Genomic DNA, 22,497 nt, shown 5'->3' on the forward strand with positions numbered 1-22,497 from the left:
TAAATATTTTAAAACTACAACCATACTTACTTATAAGTGATGGTGATTTATAAGATAGGAAGATGCTTCTGTTGAATTGATATGAAAAAGTTTAGAATAGAAACAATTTACCAAACTGGAATCTCGCATGTGAACATTTTTTCTAGCACGTTTTATGTGTTAAAATGTTATTTTCCCTTGCTTTATACTGCTGAATTTGAAATATCACCCACCCAAGACTCTGTTTCTCCCTAGCTACTTGGCTAGCAGCTGCTTCTATTTGCAAGCACATACCATGTGAATTACAAGGAAATAAAATAATTGGCCTTCAATTAGAATAAATTTTCACCAAGTGGATTGTTTTGCCCTGATAATGCCCATAATCTAAACGGCCACAGTCACAACTCAAATGAGTTCTTAATTTAATTAATTATACTTTCCAAGTTAGGAAAATTGTGCTTTGTATAAAATATTATTTCATTATATTAGCCACAATAAAATAAGAATCACCTCTCATTGGGAATATACAAGAGAAAGTTTTAAATAATATTATCATGGAAAGTATTATAATGATCATTTCTACTATTTAAAGTTAAGAATCTGAAAATCTTTCTGGCTTTACTTTCAAGGAAAGTCATCAGCAACATTTAAAAATGTATACTTATGGAATAAATCATCCAATTATTCTATTTTTATGTTTAAGTTCTCTAGTTCTTCTGGCAATACAGTATGTCACTATGTCACTGAAGTTTTGTTCCCAGTGGAAAGTGGCTAGTACTTCCAATTCTACTCCAGAAACCCACAATTATATAATCTGCAATAATTATCCAGGTATTTTTAGTTAACTTCCATAGCTTTAATATTTACCTGTCATGTTACTTATTTTCACAGCTAGGTGTCACATTACCCATCTTTACAAATAAAGTTGTTACAAATTAAAGGATATAATCTTTCTTGTCTGACTAGTTTTCTACAATTTCTTTTTCCCAGTAACAAATATAATTAAAAATAATCATGGATCATTTGTTTTAATTTGTCAGTAGAACTTATTTCCTGATAAGGACATCGTTAAAAACATGATTTTTTTTAAAGGTGTCAAAAGGATCAAGATAATAAATGTCTTGAAGTATTTTCCTTTTTGAATTTAGAAATATAAGCTATGACATAATATAACTTCTTTGTATAAAACACATACAAAAAGAATATCAAGTTTTCTAATAGTTAATGTTATTTCACAAGGATCATAAAAATTAAATAATTAGATAAGGGACTCTATTCCATTATTCAACAAGACACTTAGTTCTATCAACATTCACAAGTTTTAAATATAGACTTACAATGCAAATATATTTATCATGTATTTTTTAAATCTTCAGTTAAAATCAGTAATCAAGAGACTTTAACATTAATAATAAAGCATTTACTGTAATGTTTCTTTTATTCTTCAATTGTTCTTATTCAATAATTCATATCAATTTTGTTACCATATTTATGAATTAAAAATCTTATTAGTGTTGCTTAATTTGTCCATTAGCAAGAAAACAAAAATTGAGTGATACATTTCTATTTATTTATAATTTGAACTCTTTATAAATAATTTTATTTATCAAATATGAAAACTATGATTATACATATGTTTCAAAAATGAGAAAGAAGATATAGTTCATGAATTTGTGCTAATGATGCATAATTATGCTTAATACATATTGTCAATTTGAACCAAATACTATCACAGAAAACAAAGTAGGACATTATATAATAATAAAAGGGTCAAATCACTAGGAAGATATAACAATTACAAATATATATGCATGCAACATCAGAGCATCTAAATACATAAAGCAAATATTGACAAAACTGACTGGAAAAATAGACAGCAGTCCAATAATAGTAGACAATTTCAACATCCCACTTTTAAGAATGGAGAAACATTTTTATGAGTTTTTCTTCTCCCCTTCCATTATTTACTTTTGCAAATATAAAAAAAAGTGCAAAAACAGTGAAAGAAAAAAGAAAGAAAAGAAATGGAGAGATGAAAGAGAAAGAGAGAAAGGGGGGAAAGGAAGAAAAGAGAAAGGAAGGAAGGGAGAAGGGAAAGAAGGGAAGAAGAGAATAAAGATAAGTCTGAATTAAGATGATAAAGTATGTGAGTAAATGGGAAAGAACTGCTTAAATCAATGTAATTACCTTTGTTTGCTTGAAACCTGTGTCATAGTTTGAAGTCTGTGCCATTGCTACTTTGTTAAAAAACACTAAAATTACCTATTTTGCTCATATTCAGATTTCCCATAAACTTTAACCAGAAATTACAAATTTTAAAGTTTTACCACATTTCAACAGTAAACTACACTCATGACCTCAGAAATGGATTGTTGTCTCTTGTTAATACATATTTTGTTTATCATATGCTGGGTAGGAGATACATACTAGTATTTACCCTCGAATTTACCCTCAAAGTTTTTATTGCATTTAACACAGCACCAGAAGGGACATTATACAACTAATAGGAAGTGAAGTTCCTGTTGGTTATTTGATCAAATATGTTTCATGTGAACTGCCTAAGAACGTCAAAACAATTAGTCAGACCCAAAATTCAATCTGAGCTAGCATTCATATTCAAAGATTTGAATTCAAAGGTAAGTTCAGAGACCAAATATCATATTTTGATTTGTTTTGAAGTGGCCATCTGCCCATTTCAAAAAGCTACTGCAGCCATTTGGCAGACACTTTAAAGAACCAAAATAACTACTCTGTGCAGGTCAGGTTCACAGGCATCCAGGTGTTGACTTGGAAAGCACAAAAAGTAATGTTCACAGCATGCAGCACTTTACCAAGCAGCCAGCCACAAGCATCTGTAACTTCTAAGTTGTCAAAAATTTCAGCTCGCATAAGAATCCTTTAAGGAAACTTTATAAATTCCTACCAAATTTCAAATATCAGTGGCTAACATTTTTAGAAACAGCATAAAAAATCTAATAAAATGTTTTAGAAATATGTTATAACAATCCTGAGGTACACATAATTTATATCCTGATACCTTTTAAATGCTCCTTTTACTTAAAAAGGGGCCTGAAAGGTATCAGTTTTACTTGTACATTTTATAAATATTTGTGTGCTGGTCACTAGTCTAATTTGTAATTGTTTAAAGCAAATGCAAAGCCACAGAGAGGTACTTTTGTCATGCTTTGCAGTTCAAGGGGAATTTCCTCTATCTTCATCCCTTTTCCCCTCCCTTCCCTTCCAGTCTCCTCCTCACAGGTCTCTGCCTGGGAACTGTGGGCCTTTGCTGCACCTCTTCTTGGAAGAGTGGCTGCTGAAAGGAGTTAAAGATGGCTCTTGGGTGGTAAGTTCCAGTTGGGGGCCCACGAAGAGGGGTTGTGGAGGAGGACAAGCTCCCTTGGTATCCAGAACTTGTAGAATAGCCTGCAGTACTGAGTGGACCACCAGCTGAGCTCCTTGGAGTGAGAGCTGCAGACCAGCAGGGAGAAGGGTGACCCCAGTGTCAGCCAAGAAAAGCTAGATGTGGCTGCACTTCAAAGAGCTCACCAACCAGATGATGGTCACTAAGAACAGCAAGAAGATGCTCCCAGTTGAGCATGTCTGGCCTGGATCCCAACACCATGTATTGTTTCCTCTTGGACCTCATGGTGGAGAACAGTCACCGCTGGAAGTGTGTGAACAAAGAGCAGGTGCCTGCAGGGGCGTCAGTCTGAGCCACAGGTACATATTGAATCTCTTATATAAATAAAAACTCCAAATTCATAGAGCATGAGTTGAGCATCTACTGGGGATAATTACCAGCCATGGCATTCCCAAGACTCAGTGCATATCTGTCGTGGCTTACCAGAAAGAGATTATAGCTCTTAAAACTAAACACAATCAATTTTCAAGGGCTTGCTGCAATGCAAAAAGAAGTAGGGATCACAAAGATAAGATGGAAGAACCCAGAGACAAACAGCACCTGGGTGTTACTAATGGAAGTGTCCTATCCCTGGTATCAGTTCCTTCTGTCCGCTGTTAACCTCCAGCCTCAGTTTGGAGGTCCTGTCTCACTTTTCTCCACCCATGGCTGTGAAAAATGCTCTTTGCTAAGGAATCACAGTTCACCCATCCCTGTCCTTGAAGCTGTGCCTAGGCCCCCTTTCCCACGTGGACAAGCTCATACTTAGCCCATACCCTCATTGGAAACATTCTCCAATCTATTCTGACAATTCATTTGCATGTTGTCCATGATCCAACCCCATGGACCTGGCCCAGCCTCAGCATGTGTGTACATACCATCTTGCTACTCCTGAATACAACAGGACTACATGAGTACCCCAACCTGCAGTCAGCTAGCAAGGCACCATCACACCAGGGTCTCAGACAGCAAAGCTGCCTAACAGGCTGGGAGTCCAGTTCTTCCCAGTGAACACCATCTTACCCAAATAATCTCTGGTCTCTTCTCCTCAGGATTCTTACTGTATAAAAACCATGTCATGGCCACAGACATTCCTGACAGCCAATATCACACCTTGGCCTCATAACCTCATGGATACCCCTGTCACCACCTCCCATGTAAACCAAATCCTTTCCTTAAAATATACACTAATTATTTTTATTTATGTCTACCAGTGCTGATTTGATCTAGGTACAAAGTGACTGGCTCATAGGTCAAAAAAAAAAAATAAAATAAAATAGAATCTTATTAACTTCACTTTAAAATATGAAAAGGAATATATGTTCTACCATTTACCAAAAAATAACCCCACCCACCAACTGCAACAAGAGTGTAGTCCTCGGTTGTGTTTGTATGCTACAGATGAATTTAAGTAAGGAAACAAAATTTGGTTGGCCTATGAAATCATCATTACTTGATCATAATACAATTTTGTTTGCTAATGTCCAGAAACTTATTTTTTTGTCTCATAAAGCATATAGAGGATTTGACACTCTAGAATAAATAAACTCAACTTGTCTTATTTTGTGAAATAAAAAGCATACTTTCAATTGCATTCCTTGCTGCTTTGGAGTAGTTTTCAGGTCTCTTTTGTGACAGCTATCATACTTATAGTTGAGCTGTTAAGGAAAAAATAAATTCATAGCTGAGGACAACAGATTTTAATTGAAATGGAAATTTCACTGTTCTGCCCACTAAAATGTGTTTATTTTGAGCATATGTAATTGCCTCTTGCATTGTTAAACCTACAACAGCTATATTTTTCAGCTGAAAAAAAATAGCCAAAGACAATCAGCAAAACATCTTCTGCAAAATAAAGGCAATATGCAAAAAAAAAAAAAAAAAAACCCAAATACAGTGCTAAAAAGGTCTAGTGAGAGGATTCAGTACTGGGATTTAGTACCTCAAACATAATCCATTAAAATTTGCAAAAGTTACATAGCTCAGCCCTCACTCTAGGGAAAAAAATAAGTTTTGTGATGGTATATTTTAAAAAGCTAATGAGTGATTTAAATGTCTTTACTATGTATCTCCTCAACTCAATAAAGGCAGATTAAAATGCAGTTATTTTTTGTTCTTAATTTTTAAATTAACAGACTTTTTAGAGCAGTTTAGGTTAATGAAAAAATTAAGTACAAAATACAGATTTCCCAATTTCCCCCTTTATTGTGTTTAGCATTTTTTGTCTGGAGTATAAAGTCCCTGACTCAGTAAACTTCTCCTTTTAATCCATCCACAGTTAAGGCTGTAAACACAATCTTTTAAAATGAAAATCTTATCTCCTGTCATATCTGTGTTGTAAACCAGAGTTGAAATATTGAAAAATATCCAAATCCATTAGTGAACATCCGTGACTCTACTATGTAGGTAAAGACTTCACTGTGGTGCTGGTTCTCACATGCAATGGGACTCACCAGAAAGCATGTCAACCATGGGTTGCTGATTCAGGTTCTGATACAGTACTTCTGGGTAGGTCTTGAGAATCTGCATTGCTAACAAGTTTTCAAGTGATGCTGATACTCCTAGTCCTGGAGCGAAAAGTGTGAGAACTACTGCCTTGTAGTTTTCCTATTTCTGGTAAGACTGCTGTTCTTCCCTCTGCAAGTGTTTCAGTTTTCTATTGCTGCATTAAAAAAAGTCTGCTATTTAATGACAATAAACTTACAATTTATTTAGCTCCCAAATCTGAATGCCTTTATGCCTCTTCTAAAAGGAAACGTTTTTCTTCTCTACTTCCTCAGCCAGTATATTTCTAGCAGCTTTGTGTCTATAATATCTTTTATAATCTTGTCCATTCTTCTTCCCTTCCTGTTCCCTTTTTTTTTTGTAAGTTTTTATCATTTTAATTCTGAATATCATTTTATTGGGATGTCTGAAGAAGGAGAAAACAAACTTGTTTGAATCATTTTGAGTAAACATATCCCTATAATTTTATCATATCTAAATCTATAAATACAATTGTAGCATAAAAAAGAGAAAAATATGAGGGTGGATAACAAAATATTTTCAAAGGAACTGGTTATAAGAGAAAATTGACCTATAGGAACAATCAGAAAGAGAAAATTTGGAGTTCGTATTTGGTATTAAAATCAAGAGAAGAGAGAAAGGTGTAACAGTAAAATAAGAACGGGAAAATGGTGAGTTGATTAGTATCTTCGTGTACTATTTTGGCAAGAAGTTATAATTTTAAATCTAAATGTTAGGTTAAGCTACGTCATGTTTCTTAGGATATATTTTCCTTTCTTTATACAATACAAGGAGTAGAATTGTCTGGAGAAACACAAGGAACTCAATCTGTGAGAACAGGACAGTGAGTCACTGGGACCAGGGTCTTCCCTTCCCTTGCTCAGCCCTTCCCATGGGAAGTATGGCTTTATTTCCTGACAAGAGGGTCTATAAAAACCCTTTGGGCCCCAAAATATCTTGGGATGCTGGGAAACTCATTTGTCTAAATAACTCCTGTAAGTGGTTAGCACCTCAAACAGACTTCTTGACACCAAGCAGTCTGTTTATCCCAAAGTGACAAACTTTCAAGTTTGAATTATAAAAAGAAAGAGGAACTAGGGGTGGGTCTTTCCAATGAAAATCAGACTGACTGTGCTGGCCCAGCAGTACCCTGGCTTCACCATACATCTCTCCCTGTGGTAGTAGCAGAAGGAAGACCTGTGCATCTCTTTTTTAAACAGTGATAAAATATATATAACACCAGAATTTTTTCACCTTCCCCAATTAAAACTCTGTACCATTACATATTAACTCACCAGCACCCCCCCTGGTGTTTTCTCTGACAAATTTCATTCCACTTTCTGTCTCTATGAATTTGGCTACTATAGGTACTTCATATAAGTGGGATAACACAATATTTGCCTTTTGGTAACTGGATTATTTCACGTCGCACAACGTCTTCAAGGTGCATCTGTGTTCTAGCATGAGTCAGAATTTTATTCTTTTTAAGATTGAATAATATTTCATAATGTTTTCTTTAAATTCATTTATCTGTTGCTGGGCACATGGGTTGGTTCCACCTTTAGGCGATTGTGAACGATGCTGCTATGAACATGGGTGTATGGATATATTTTTAAATCCCAGCTTTCAGTTCTTCGGGATCTATGCTGAGATGTGAAATGGCTGGAACATATAGTAATTCTGCATTTAAAATTTTGAGGAACAGTTATACCATTTTCCATAGCAGCTGCACCATTTTACATTCCCACCAGAAATGCAAGAGGGTTAAAATTTCTACACCTCATCAACACTTGTCTGTTTTTGTTTCTTTGTTTTCATGATTTGTTTTGTTTTTTATTATAGCCATCCTAAATGGTATGGAACAGTATCTCACTGTGGTTTTGATTTAGTCTCCTTTACCTTGGCAGTTGGCTTCTTTATGCAAGTTTTCATTTCTTCAATAAAGCCTATTTTTTAACCCATGCTATGTAATGTTGAGAAATTTGTTCCAAAGCTGATGCATGATGGTAACAAAAAAAGAGAAAGCTGCTTTTTATAACAGGTGGAGACCTAGAAAGGCCCACTTTCCACACAATAGCTGTGACAAAGGGACCTACCTATAGGTAACAGCAGAACTATTTAGTAAGAAAATGAAAGGTTTTTTTTTACTTTTAAGGACCAACTCTTACATAACCAAACTGATAAATAAATGCATTGGTGATGTACAGGCTATACATGCATACAGGTACGTGTATATGTATAGATAGGTAGTTATATATATATATATATATATATATATATGAAATTTCTTTTTTGAGAAAGAAAAGATGTCTAGTATTTTATTTCTAAGTAACAACTAAACCTTGGCCTCGGTCAATAAAATTTTTCATTTAGCTTGACTAATTAATAATCAGATGCTTCTTGTAATGATATTACTGTATTAATTCATTTACAACACCAAAGATTTGAATAGTCATAACATAAAAGAAATAACTATGATTATTTCATTACTTTTAAAGCAAGCAGAATTTATTTTCCTTAAGAATATTAAATTTGGAAATATAAGAGGCATATTTGCCTTGGTTTTACTGTTATACATTCATCTTTTGTGCCTCTACGCTACTCCTATAAAATATTCCAGAGCATCACTGAACATGGAAGTAAGTTAATCTCCTTGGTGTTTAGAAACTTCCAAGTGACATTTTTTTGTCTTTAAAACAAGTTCCTCGTAATATAGACAGTTTCACTCTTCTGTGGAAAATTAAACTATGTTTTAAAGTGAATAAAAAGAACATTAACTTTCTTCTGTGTGTGTGTTTGTGCAGTTACTTCTACTTACAAAGCTGTTTGCCAAAAATTGCTCCACTTTAAAATAAATATTTCTCAGCGATTGGCTACCAATAAGCCCCAATAAGCCAGTTTGTTTATGTCAGCACTGTTTATACTTAGTGTCTACTTGAGTCTTCTTTCTTTTGACTTTGAAATAGATCTTGCAAGGCTCATACCATATTTTCCTGTAGCACTTGAAATGAGCAATCATCTACTTTTTTATATAGCTTTCATTTATGTTTAGGGCAGTCAAAGTACATGTAAAAAATTAACATGAACTTTTTATCTCATTTATATTTTGATACTACAGAGGTCTAAAAAAAAATGTTCTAAAATGCTCGACAACAATTTCCTTTAAAGTTGCTGATTATTAGCAAAATATGAACTTAGTCATTTATAGAAATTGAAGGATAATAAGGATGTGTCCTGCCTTGAAATTATGTGATATTCCTTTGGACAGCAATCTTATAGCCATTTATATGTGTTTCACTTGAGAAATTATACTAAGTGATTAAGAATCATTTCTATTGACACATCAGCCTGAATTTAGGAAGTATATTCAAAAACTTTAATTGTGAATATGTTAGAGAAGTAAAATTTCAGAAAAGTTGTGTTCGAAATCCATTAAAGTTATCATTGGTTTTTATCAACTGAAGACTCAGAAGTATACAGTATATATAAAGTATACAGTATATAAAAACTCAGCCAAAGTTTCCTATTTAGGGTAGCTTAGTTAGTAAAATATTTATCTGACACAATATTTGAAGTATTTAGAAGTATTTTACTTTTCGTTCATTTTTGCATGACATTTGTGGACATATTTATTTAGTCATTATAAGGCTGATATTTTAGCAGAAATTCAGCATTAGAAGTCCAATCAAACTTTTTTATACTGATTAAAGATATCAAAGAAGACACACATATAAACATATACTCATGGAATTATAAATTGTATTTATTTAAAATTGCTAATAAAACATTTATTTATTTAACTTAAGAACTTTATAAGCATTTTGATCTTGTTTTACCACTTTAGACCTAACCTTGGAACATCAATGTTCTAATCATTCCTATGGAAAATTAAATGCTACAACAAATTTTTAGTTTTCTGTCCAATACTGCCAAATTCTAGTCTTTTTTTTAATTACTCTGCATCTAGAAATATTTATTTTGAAAAATACTGAGCAAACTTCTTTTGCCCAGAATTAAAAACTTTAAAGTTTAAGATGGATTACACAAAAGAACATAATGCTTTTCTTTTCAAAAGAGACTGATTCTAAGAGCTTATAATGACTTAGTAAAGGTTTTCTGAAGATCAAATGCTTTTTAAATGCCCCTTTCTTTGAGTGGTAATTTCTAAATTAATTGGAAGCATGTAAAATGGGTCTAAATTAATGATGAAAAATCAACTTCAGTTTTCTGAACTGGCTCTTTAACTTTTATATTAACAAATCGTAGTTCATGATATACCCTAAAATATTCTGAAAAAGTATCCAGATTAAGTTCATCCAAAGAAGATAATGCATTTCTACATTCATTTGTGATAATTGGAGCAATGACTATATTGAACTAAATAATGGTACTTTGACAGTGTAAAGATGCAAATGTATGTGAATGTAACATTTTGCCAAAGATGAGAACATGTATTTTGTACTAGACCTGATTTAAGGCTTTCTTTGTCTGGAAATGGTTTTCCCCACATAATTGCAGGGTTTATTCCTTCAATTTCACTCCTCATGAGGGAGGCCACAACTGACCACTCCCCATCAACTGCCCCATTGTACTCTGAAAACTCTTGGTCTATTAGATTTTTTTCATGACATGAATTTTAAATCTACTATGCTTATTCTTTTATTTCCCATATTGTTTGTTGATTGCCTCCCTTGCCCCTACCAGAATTCAAGTTCCTCAAGTGCAAGAACTCAAGTTTGTCTTGCTAGTTGATCTATCCCCAAGACCTAGAATCATTTTTGCAAAATAGTAGGAGCCCAGTACATATATGTCAGAAAAAGACTCAGTAACCTAGGAGGAACTTCAGGAAATCTTTTGTTGTCATAACCACATAAAAATATTCAATGTCTATAAAACAGGAACAACTAATTAGATGAGAAGAATAGGCTGAAATGAAAAAGCAATAATGCATATATGGGTTTAGGTGAAATTAAAAATTACTGCTAAGAAAGTAAAAGCACAATCTAAAAATTATAGCCACACTAGAAACCCTAAGACAATAAAAAATATTAATGTGATTATAAATGTCATGGTAATAATCTTTTTTTGGTTAAATTCCTGAATCAAAAACAAAGTATAAAGTCTATGTTTTAAAGATGAGAGACCTACATATATGGAGACAGAAACAAACTACCCAAATATGTGACAAAAATGTTAAAAATAAATAATTATATACCAAAAATATTTAAAAGGTCATGAAGACTAAAAGAAACATCAATTGATATTTACAAATATGCCAGTCTAAATTAGGGATATGATTAGTCTGAAACCATTGAATATCAGAAAAAAAATGATTAGAAGATTAAAGAGAAGTTAAAAAAAAAGCAATGATAGTATGAAAAAGAAAAAAACTTCAACATAATAAGAAGGTAATAGAAAAAGGAAATATAGGTAATTTACCTACTAAACTGTAGGCTGTTCTTTCTATGTAACTACGTTCTCAATCTGTCAGCTTTCTGTCTTCTATTTTTCCAACATACTTTGGACTTTTTAAAATAAATTGCAACACATTTGAAAATATATAAATAATAAGGGTTTACATCACATTTTCTTACCACAATGTTATAAAACTAGTAATTAATAATGAAATGTGATAAATATTATAAAGTTAAAACACACATTTCTGAATGTTTGTGTAAATAAGAAAATAAAAGCTGTTTTTAGAATTTTTATAAATATCAAAGTCAGTTATGTACCTCAAAACTCAAGCATAAGGACAGTTCAAAAAACGGCAGTATTTACAAAAGCTGAAGATAAATATTTCCAAAGATCATCAACTCCACTCCTATATATACGTACACCCTATGATAGTGCATTCATAAGTTCACTGAAAGGCATGCACTGGAATATTCATTATAGTATTATCTATAACCTCAAACTGGAAACCAGCCACATAAATGTTCAGTCATAGGAGAAGCCATAAAAATTGAGGAATATTCACACAATGAGAACCGATTGCCTTTAACCCACATAATGCATAATTTATCAATATTAAGTTCAAAAACAGACAAGACTAATCTTTGGTTTTAGAAGTCAGAGAGCAGTTAACTGGAACAATTACTTTGATGAAAATGTTCTAGGTTAATGGTATTCTGTTCTTGATCTGAGTCTGACTAAGCAGGTATCTTCTGACATGTGAATTCAATCCATTGAGCTGAACTCTTTTGATATGGGCACTAGTCTTTACTGACACTATGCTCAATAAACATTTGAAAGTACACAGAAATTAAAAATATCATTCCCATGCATTTCCCAAGTAGAGAAACATTTTAATCATGACATGCTTTGAAAAACAAAAGAAAACAAAAGAAAAACCCCTAATGTTCAAAGGCTTTTAAGATTATTCAAGAAAACAAAATTACAGAGACAAAGAAGCACCAGGAAATCAGTAAGGAAAAATAAATAACTTTTTAAAAATGATTTAATTATCAGGAAGTGTTACTTATACTGGTTCTGTGGGCTCCATGGCAATGAATTCTTCTGTGAAATGGATGAAGACTACGTCCAGGACAAACTTAATCTCAGTGAACTCAATGAGCAGATACCTCACTCTGGACAAGCTCTAGAAATGATCTGAGACCTGGAGTCTGATGAAAAGCTGGAAGAGAACCCCAAGCAGAGTGACCTGATTAAGCAGTCAGCTGAGATGCTGTATGGGTTGACCCAGACCCCCACATTCTCACCAACCATGGCACCACCTACATGTTGGAAAAGTACCAGCAGGGAGACGTTGGCTGCTGCCCCATGTGCACTGTGAGAACAAGCCAATGCTTCCCATCAGCCTTTCTGACATCCCAGCTGAGGGCATGGTGAAGCTCTACTGCCCCAAGTACATGGACATGTCCACACCCAAGACACCATCAAGGCAGCACCACATGGAAAGTCCCTACTTGGACACTAGTTTCCCTCACATTGCTCTTCATGGTGAACCCTGAATGCCAGCCCAAACAGCCCACCAACCAGTTTATGTCCAAAGTCTACTGTTGCAAAGTCCATTTGAGTGCCCACCAGCTGCAGTTCTAAGCCTCCAGCAACTTTGAGAGCCCATCAAGACCCTTCACTGATTCCCAACCCCACCTGTCACTCAGTTTTGACAGTTCTGATCCTCCCCTGCCATCTTTAAGGAACCCTCTATGATATATATTTTAAATTAAAAGAGTACTTTTTGTGGTGTGAGTATGAAATAAAGTGGAAATAATGCAAAAAAAAGCATTTATTCAAAATTTATATAAAATCATGTCAGATAGCTTCAGGAATAATATTTAAAGAGAATGGCTTGATGGCTCCTAACATATAAATTGCAAAATGATAAGGTATGTTTTTAAAATATACTCAATTATTTAATTATTAAATAAAATTGATTATTTTTATTAAAATATATTAGCAACATTGATTAATGTATGAGAAAAACACTGAATAGTACCATAATAATGAAGATTTTTTTTAAAGATCTACAAAAACTACCACATTGAAAGGTATAAGAATCACATCTTTAGAAAGGAATTTTTCATATACCTAAAGTCAACAAATTCTCATAGGTTGAAATGGATTTTGCTGTGTCAAACCACAGACTGAATACATTATTTTAAAAAGCAAATCTCAAATATCACTAGTAAGTAGCAATTAAATTTTAACAGAAAATATATTTTTATATTTGATAAAATCAATTCAATGTTTAGTAAAATTCAAAGAAAGTATAAATAGCAATAGATATCTAAACATGATAAGAATCTGTATCTGAATCCATCTGTATTCCAAAATGTTCTGGAAATTAATTTAATAGATTTATGATCATAAATGAGAAAAGAAGCTAATATTGAGGTATTTGATCTAGCAACTATTATAATGTACTATAAACCTTTTATTTTTGCCTTGGAATAGAGTCAAGTCAAAAATAATGAATAAACCAATGAAATCAGAGTATGCAACATTTATGAACATCAGAGGGGAGAGACTGGTTGATGCATTAAAGTGAGAATTAACTACTTATGTCAAGTTGGGTTGATATAACACATCTCTTAGTTGGAGAACTGAAATTCCAACCCCATCTCAGTGCAAAAAATCAAGATGTCTGTTTGGAGAGTGTTCTTAGCCATCAAAATCTGACTATGGTAATTTAATAACTAAAGATTTCACCACACTTCTATGTGAGTGACGGCAAATATAGACACTATAATCTTCAGAGTCTTCACAGTATCTTGTTTGCTAAGCACTGCATGTTGCTCTGGTTTTTTGGTCTCTTTGGCTTTCATATTATAAGTTAGTTTTTGTTAACTTGATCTTTCTACACCTATCCATCCATGAAGTGCTTGGATTTATCCTATAAATTCTATGTTGGAAATCATGTTAGCCACCTCAGGGCCAGATATCATGACACATTTATGTAATCCACAACAGAGACTTTGTAACAAGCTACAGGAGTGGGGAATAACAATTTATTTAAGTATAAGGTATAAATGGGGCAACAAAATAACAGCACTAAAATTCAAACAAGGCCATTTCAAGTAGTCATATTTGTTGAAAAAAATTAATGTAAGAGGCCAGGACAGAGATGAGTAAGAACAAGGAGCAGAAAGCTACGGTGTCTTGGAAAACCATATAATGTGAAAATTGAATACTGTCCACACCAAGTTCTTTCATGTAGTCTTGATTTCAACTGTAAGTGAAGCATAGATCATAAATCATAAAGGTTTTTTAATCTGTCACCCTTAGAAGAAAAAAGTGACACATGTGATTTTCAGATTGCAAAGCATTGGTTTATCAATGTGCTTTGTTGTGAAGATACAGAACAAAGTTGGAGAATATTTATATGCCACTTATCTTAATGACACACAGAATAAGAAGCTTTACCCATAGCTCATCATTCTGAAGTTTAATATCTCTTTTGTTTACTAAAAAAGGCAAAGACAAAAGCTGTGATAATCAGATGTTTCTCAGTTATGTCTCGGGATGGTTATATAAAATATGGTGATTATAATAGGAAGCTGCTGTTGTTCAAATGGGTATTGCAACATATTTTTCTTGTTCACCCAAAGTTATAATCTATGTTAGACAGAAAATTTAGCTCACCAACTGACTAATTATCCATATGTATATCTCAGTTACCATGTTTTAATGAAGGTAAACATTATATAAATTTATATAAAACATTTTGAATTATGAAAAACATTTGAAACTATCTTTCTAGTATATTGCCAAAATTTCCGGACTTCCCTGGTGGTGCAGTGGTTAAGAATCCACCTGCCAATGCAAGGGACATGGGTTCAATCCCTGGTCTGGAAAGATCTCACATGCCATGGAGTGACTCAGCCTGTGCAACACAACTACTGAGCCTGCACTCTACAGCCTGTGAGCCACAACTATTGAGCCCGCATGCCACAATTACTGAATCCCATGTGCCTAGAGCCCATGCTCCACAACAAGAGAAGCCACTGCAATGAGAAGCCTCCGCACCACAACAAACAGTAGCCCCACTCTCCACAACTAGAGAAAGCATGCATGCAGCAATGAAGACCTGACACAGCCAAGAAAGGAAGGGAGGGAGGAAGGGAGGAATGAAGGAAGGAAGGAAGGAAGGAAGGAAGGAAGGAAGGAAGGAAGGAAGAAAGGAAGGAAGGAAGGAAGGAAAAAATTTATTTTTTTAATTATAAAATCAAAATTTTATTTACAGTAGATTCAGTTGAAAACATTTTATCTGAAGATTTTGGGTGGAATAAAAAGCATTTACTGTTGCCTCTACCCTTAGAGGGATTGATTGAGTCTCTTAGTATCAAATAACATATACATAAAGTATGAGATAACTTGTTTCTTAATCATGTGCATTACAAAGTATATACTGCCATGCTAAATAAGGGTTCAAAAACTCTTATTCTGATGATTTTTAGTTTCATAATCTTGAGAAAAGATAATCTGTTTAAACTCAATTTATTGATCTGTGATGTTGACAAACATAAAGTGACTCATCATAGATTAATTGCAGAGACTAAATAACCAGCCTCATAAAACATACTACTACACATAGAAAATGATCAAAATGTATTGACTATTATTGATATTAATTTTAATGTAAGTAAATGCATTTGGTAATTCCACTCAAACAATCTCTCTACATGCTCTTAGCTTCTAAGATACTATCAGAGCTATTTTCACTAAAGATGGGAGATGATTCCACTTCAAGTACAGCACAGTTCATTCAAATATATCTTTGATCCTGTTTCTATTTAGCATCCTCCAATGTACACAAAATTTTCCAAAGGGACCCAATCCTTTTCTGCTGCATTTTGTAAACAGATTTTAATCTCCGTACCTGACAGGACAACACAGCTCATCTCTTCAGCAAACCATGTATTTGTAACTCTACTCAGTGTATCCTATTTTCTGTGTACTATAGATCAGTAGCTGTATCTCCATTTCCAAGCGTATTTATTTCTGTACTTTTTGTGTCACCAATGATCTTAAGTATAGATTGATAATTTCCTTAATGGTGTATTTCAAAGGTGCTAGTTATCAGATCAACAGCTCCAGAAACCTAGACGTGTGCCCTTATCTCTGATCCCCACTGAGGAACAGCTAGAGCAGTGGGCTTATATGCCATTCTTCTCAAAAGCCCAATTGCTCCAGATGATTCTTCCTACTATTTTCTGAAACCTCTGAGATTGAATCTTAGAGTTGAATTCCGTTCTTTTTTGACATTTTCTGACTACATTCATAGAAGGAAACTTGCACTCCTTCACAATTTATAAAATTATCTGAAATAGTAAGACTTTCACTCCCCCCCAGATGCCCTGCCTCACCATCATGTTTGTTTGCTTCAGACATCAGTCTGGGCAGGGATCTCTTCCTCCTTTCTTATCAGGAAGTGACATAACTATCTATCTATCATCTATCTATCTATCTATCTATCTATCTATCTATCTATCTATCTTTGTGCTTGAGTTTGTTCAGTTTCTCCACACTAAGTTTGTAAAGGCTGTTTTGATTATTTTCCAATCCTGATGTTCAATTGTGAGCATGACTAACTTATTGCCACCAAAACTACTAAGGATAGAGGAATAAATCACCACCTTTCTGTTCTCAGGACAAGTAGTACCACTCTCAAATGGAAAATTGTTTTTAGTCAACCTATTCAATTTTTCTGAAAGGATGCAATTAAAATGTAGACCACAAACAGGTATTGTACATATTATACTGCAATTGTGTAAGGAAACAAAAACACAGGTAAGTAAAAGTGAAACTTCCTTCAGAATTTTGCAATTCACTAAATAGCACTATAAAATGTCTTTGTAAAAGAGGATAATAGGCCTGTTGTTAGTTTCAAAACAGTTCTAGGAGGGTAAGTGTCTTGAACTGTCACCAAATGTGGCATCATCTTATCTATCAACGGTCTTGAGAAGACCGTTTTCAGAATGCAAAAGTTTAAAACTGAAATTCACTTCTTGGGGTTAGAGCTTTTAATGGACTGACTGTCACTGATAAGGAAATGATGGAGAGCACAATGTTTCTGCAATCTCATTAGCTGGATGTGTTGTGTGAAGCTGACTTTCCCAATCTCCAGAATACGAACATATACAACTAGTGAGGAGAGAAGAAAAGCAATTCAAAGTTCTATATTTAACTTTTATTCTTTTGAATACAGCATTAAAATAACAATTTCCATGGCATTGTATTTTCTTTATTTCTTTAGTGGGAAATAAAGATAAATCTCATATTATTTTACCATAATATCCTTCCAAAGGAAATCTATTTTGAAATGACATCTCATATGGTCAGAGAACTTTCCTTAGTTCATATAAAGTTGGCAACTACACTGTTTTCTTCATTAGAAAGAGACAAGATAATATATTCAATCATCAGTGTCACACAGGCACGCTTCACAAGTATTTGCTAAAAACTTTTAAAGCTGTGCAAATGTGACATTTAAGAAATATTTATTTAGAGGAAACCAAATAAATTTGTTGACTTGCATTCATAATGCCCATGGAATATAATTTTCTATTGATCATTTTGGTGTAAAACTAGACCTTAAAAATGCAGAAATATCTGTATATGAATGCAAACTATGTCAATCATGTAGAATTGGTTGACAGGTACCCAGATGTTTGGCACCTTGCAGTTTAACTGACAAAATTTCCCTATAAAAATAATGGTTTTCTCTTGTTAATGCAGCCTTTTCTTTCCAATTTAATGGGAAAAGTCTATGAATTAAGACACTCAATTTTTTTTAATATTTACAATTTCAACTTAAATGTATTTAGGTAGAAATATATGATGAATGCAAAACAAACAAACAAAATTTTAGTCCCAGTTCTGCCACTTATTTATTTATTTGTCCCAGGCAAATCACCCAGTTTCTCTGAGTTCCCATGTATCTTTGTGTCCAGTAACTAGATAACCATCAAAGACACTTATAATTTTATGATAACTTGAAAAACATCAGAGAGAGGGTAGTCTCAAAAATATATTAAATATGTACAGCAGTGAATAAGAATTCCATTTCCCCCCAAGAAGATAATTGCTACAAATGTGCAATGTTTTGACTGGGAGAAAAATGTGTCTTCTGACATCTAAAGCAGGATTTACATGTAAACCAGGACAAAAGCATGACTTCAAAGGACATAAGAATAACTAAGATGGGTGGAACACTTTCTATTTTTCAGTTGTTACACTGATAGCTTTAAAGATTTCTTTACAAAATTCTCATAGTAAGCCTTCGAAGTTGGTTCCATAATGACCATTATTTTCTAGATGAGGAACCTGGGACTCTAGAAGTTTGGGTAAGACACACAAGGTGAAGTAGTTAGTAATACCAGAACTGGATTCAGGATCTGAGAGTCTTGCTATAGAGCAAATATAATTTAACCATGCCTGACGCTACAATTCTGAAAAAAACATGAAAATTCCTTTAGAGATTTGGAAGAGATATGGAAAGAGACCATTTATTTAAGGCAAAAAAATGTATTGAAAGCAATCTCTCTGTTTCAAAAAATACCTGTTCTGCTGTGATTTAAAAATAATCTTTTAAATACTCCTTATCAACTGAGAAACAATTATTTGATTATTGAGAAATATATAAACAATCATATTAGGTATATGATTAAAGTTGCTTGGTCTTCCACCAATGGCTTTTGGCAGGAAATAAATTTTCCTTTTGATGCTCCCCAAGGAAAAACTGGCATGAGAAATAATTGTCACTTAACTATTCTTAAAATGCTTTTAAGGACTTTGATTAAAATTGGAGAGGGGCAAGTCCAAGGTCAAGTACATAATGCTTTTTCTGCTCATTTAATAAAAAGGAACTTCCTGACTTATTTTGTTCAGCTCACAAGGACTTGTTGTTGTTGTTGTTAACACCAACATTCAGAAATTTAGAGAGTTCACATTAAAATGTGAATTTCTGTCTTTTGCACAAATGCTGGAATATCTGCCAAACCTGGCTCTGAATTCCAGCATGGCAATGATCCATGGTTGCTGGGTAGCAGGCTGTCACCTTTAGGTGGGCCATGAACTTTGCAATGTTTCCAGCCACCTGGGGCCTGCTTCACTCATTTACATTTCCAATCTGACATAAAAAGAAGAATTTGAGTAGTTTACAATCTCCTCCTTCATGTTAACATTTAATACTTTTATTTTCCTTCCCGATACTCATTAGGGTCTTGTGAAATGCCCTGAGTCCAAAGCAATGAATAATTTTTGTTGCCAGTAGGAGGAAGGATGGATTAATTGGATTAATTTCCTCTGAATGCTTTGAAGTAAAGCCATCAAAGAATCACTGTTTACCTCTTGAAATGCTCAGATTTGATTCTGGAATAAAGGAAATGTGATTCAACTTTCATTGAAAGGACAATTGCAGAGTGTTGGAACTTTGTGCTTAAACAAAGACATATCATAGTCCATTTTATTCTCTTCTTAAAAGATATGTATTTAGCATTAATATGATTTACCCTCTGGCATATATCAGTAAAAATAGTTTCCCTTTAATATGAGTTTTAAGTGTAGATTTCTAATTAAAGTACATTTGCACTATAAAGGAAGCTTTCATCAAAAGAAAATAAAATTTGAAACTGTTTTAATACACTCAAATTTGTACTTTCAGAAAAACTTTCTGAATTATTGAATAACAATTAGTCACTGTGAAACAATCCAGTTCACACAGTTCTGAAAAGAACCTTGCATCTTAGTCTTATAATTACATGTGTGTTATCTAAGTTAACTGAGAACAATAAAATAATAAATTATATTAAATGTATGAAATTATAATTTGTGTCATTTAGGACATCATTTAGATTTTTCAGAATATAATTAGTATTTATATTCTCTATATAGCTAAAAATTTTAAATGAGATAGAGTCATGCTGTCTTTACAATGCTTAGTATCTCTCTTTGTCTCTCTGGCTCTCATAAGCACAGAACACAAACACACACACACACACACACACACACACACACACACACACACCCCTAGAAATGCAATATCTTTTCTCCTCAAAGTCTGAAAGACTATACTTACACGATGTTTTGAAGAAACAACAACAAAAAATTAATGCTATGGCATACTCTCTTAGAAGTAGTCACATACTATCTTTGCCAATATACTCACATAGGCTGATGGTTAAAATGGAAAATATTTTTACATTATACACAACACTACAATTTTCTATGAGCTTTGATAATTCTTGACTTTTGCCTCTCAGTTCAACCTTATAGACACTATTCTGAAAAATCTTAAAAATAACTCACATCATTTTTATGCACAGAGCTGTTCATCATAAATCCACAAAATGAAAACCTGGAAACAGAATTTCAAAACTAGAAAGTAGTAATTTTTTATTTTACAAAGTATATTATTCTAATGCTAGTAAATTATATATATGGGGTGTGTAGAAAAACAAAGGCCATCAGATACATTTCTTTTCATGTTAAATGACCAAAATGTGCCAGAAGTTTCAAAATCTAATTGTGTTTGTGTGTTGCTATTTGTGCAAACTAAGTTGAATATAGTATTTATATGAAAAATCAAACAGCCAAACATAAGACTACTCTCTTAAATAGAAAAAAAATGGAGTAACTTACATTACTGAATATAAACATATATTGTGTTATCATCCTCTAAAATACTATTTTTGTACAATCTATACAATATATACACTCTATACAAGTTAATTTTAAATGCTTTTGAGAGTTTTGGTTTTCCCTATTTTATCCTATTCTGATTTCATTTTTTTTCCAATATTGACCTTATATTGCATTTGTAAACACAAATGAAATTTTAAATAATAAAGGTGGAGTGAGCCTCAGTGCATCTTGCAGGCAGTTTCCCAGCAAGTTGTGTAGAATCTCAGTTAAGCAACATCCCAGTGGGTGTCCCAGCCACTTCCCTGCGAGTTCAGCACCCACCCCACCTACCCCAAACGTAGCTCCCCATGAGGTTCCTCTCCATACAAGAGGCAGTTCTCTGCTTGCTGGCATCTTCCTATGGAACCTCGGTGAACTTCTATCTGGGCTGGGCTAGAGCCTCACTACTCCAGGTGGGTCTGAGCCTCAGTTCTGGGCGGGCAGTGGTGTTTTGGGGGTGTGAAGGAGGGAGGAACTTTTGCACCTGTATCACCCCTAACAGTAGTGGCTGCTTTCTTTGTTTGGTATTACTGCATTCTTTACACCATTCACCTGTTACTAGGTATAATTCTTTTGAAAAACTGCACCCATTCTGTGTACTGCATGGCTTATCTTCTGACTGAACCCTGAGTGAAAAATAAACACTATTTATGAAAGAAGACAGCTGGAAAGAATCCAACTGGTAAAATGTAAGGGTAATATTTAGGTCAAATGTGAGACACAGGATAAAGTGAAAAGACTAAATGAAACCTTCCTCATTTGAGAAGAAAGGAGTTTGAAAAAAATGTGACTATAGATCTAATGACTAATCTTCTGAAGAGGAAGGTAAATTATCTTACTGAACTAATTGTACAAATCATCACAACAATTAAGCAAATGGGTAGGTTTTGTTTTGCTTTGTTTTGTTTTGTTTTGTTTTGGAGTATAGTCTATATACAATGTTTGTGTTAGTCTCAGGTACACTGCAAAGTGATTCAGTTATACATATATATGCATCTGTTCTTTTTCAGATTCTTTTCCCATGTAGGTTATTACAGAGTATTGAGTATAGTTCCCTGTAGGTTCTTTTTGTTCTCTTTGTATGTATGTATGTATGTTTGTATGTATATATATATTTATTTATTTACTTATTTTGGCTGCATTGGATCTTCATTGCTGCCTATGGGCATTCTCTAGTTGTGGCAAGTAGGGGCTACTTTTGGTTACAGTGTGTGGGTTTCTCATTGAGGTGGCTTATTTGTTGCAGAGCAGGGCCTAGGCTCACGGGCTTCAGTAGTTTTGACACTTGGGCTCAGTAGTTGTGGCACACGGGCTTAGTTGCTCCACGGCATGTGGGATCTTCCAGGACCAGGGATCAAACCCGTGTGGCCTGCATTGGCAGGCAATTTCTTAACCACGGTACCACCAGGGAAGTCCCTACAGTAGGTCCTTGTTGATTATCTATTTTATATATATAGTAATAT

The 22,497-nt window shown here is 33.7% G+C and overlaps 1 pseudogene; it reads left to right on the forward strand.

Moving 5' to 3' along the window:
• The first annotated feature begins 3,499 nt into the window (after positions 1 to 3,499).
• Positions 3,500 to 13,060, forward strand: LOC130836433 (casein kinase II subunit beta-like; annotated as a pseudogene).
• The last annotated feature ends 9,437 nt before the right edge of the window (positions 13,061 to 22,497 follow it).

The sequence above is a fragment of the Hippopotamus amphibius genome, chromosome 15 (genome assembly GCF_030028045.1).
Source record: "Hippopotamus amphibius kiboko isolate mHipAmp2 chromosome 15, mHipAmp2.hap2, whole genome shotgun sequence".
Lineage (NCBI taxonomy): Eukaryota > Metazoa > Chordata > Mammalia > Artiodactyla > Hippopotamidae > Hippopotamus > Hippopotamus amphibius.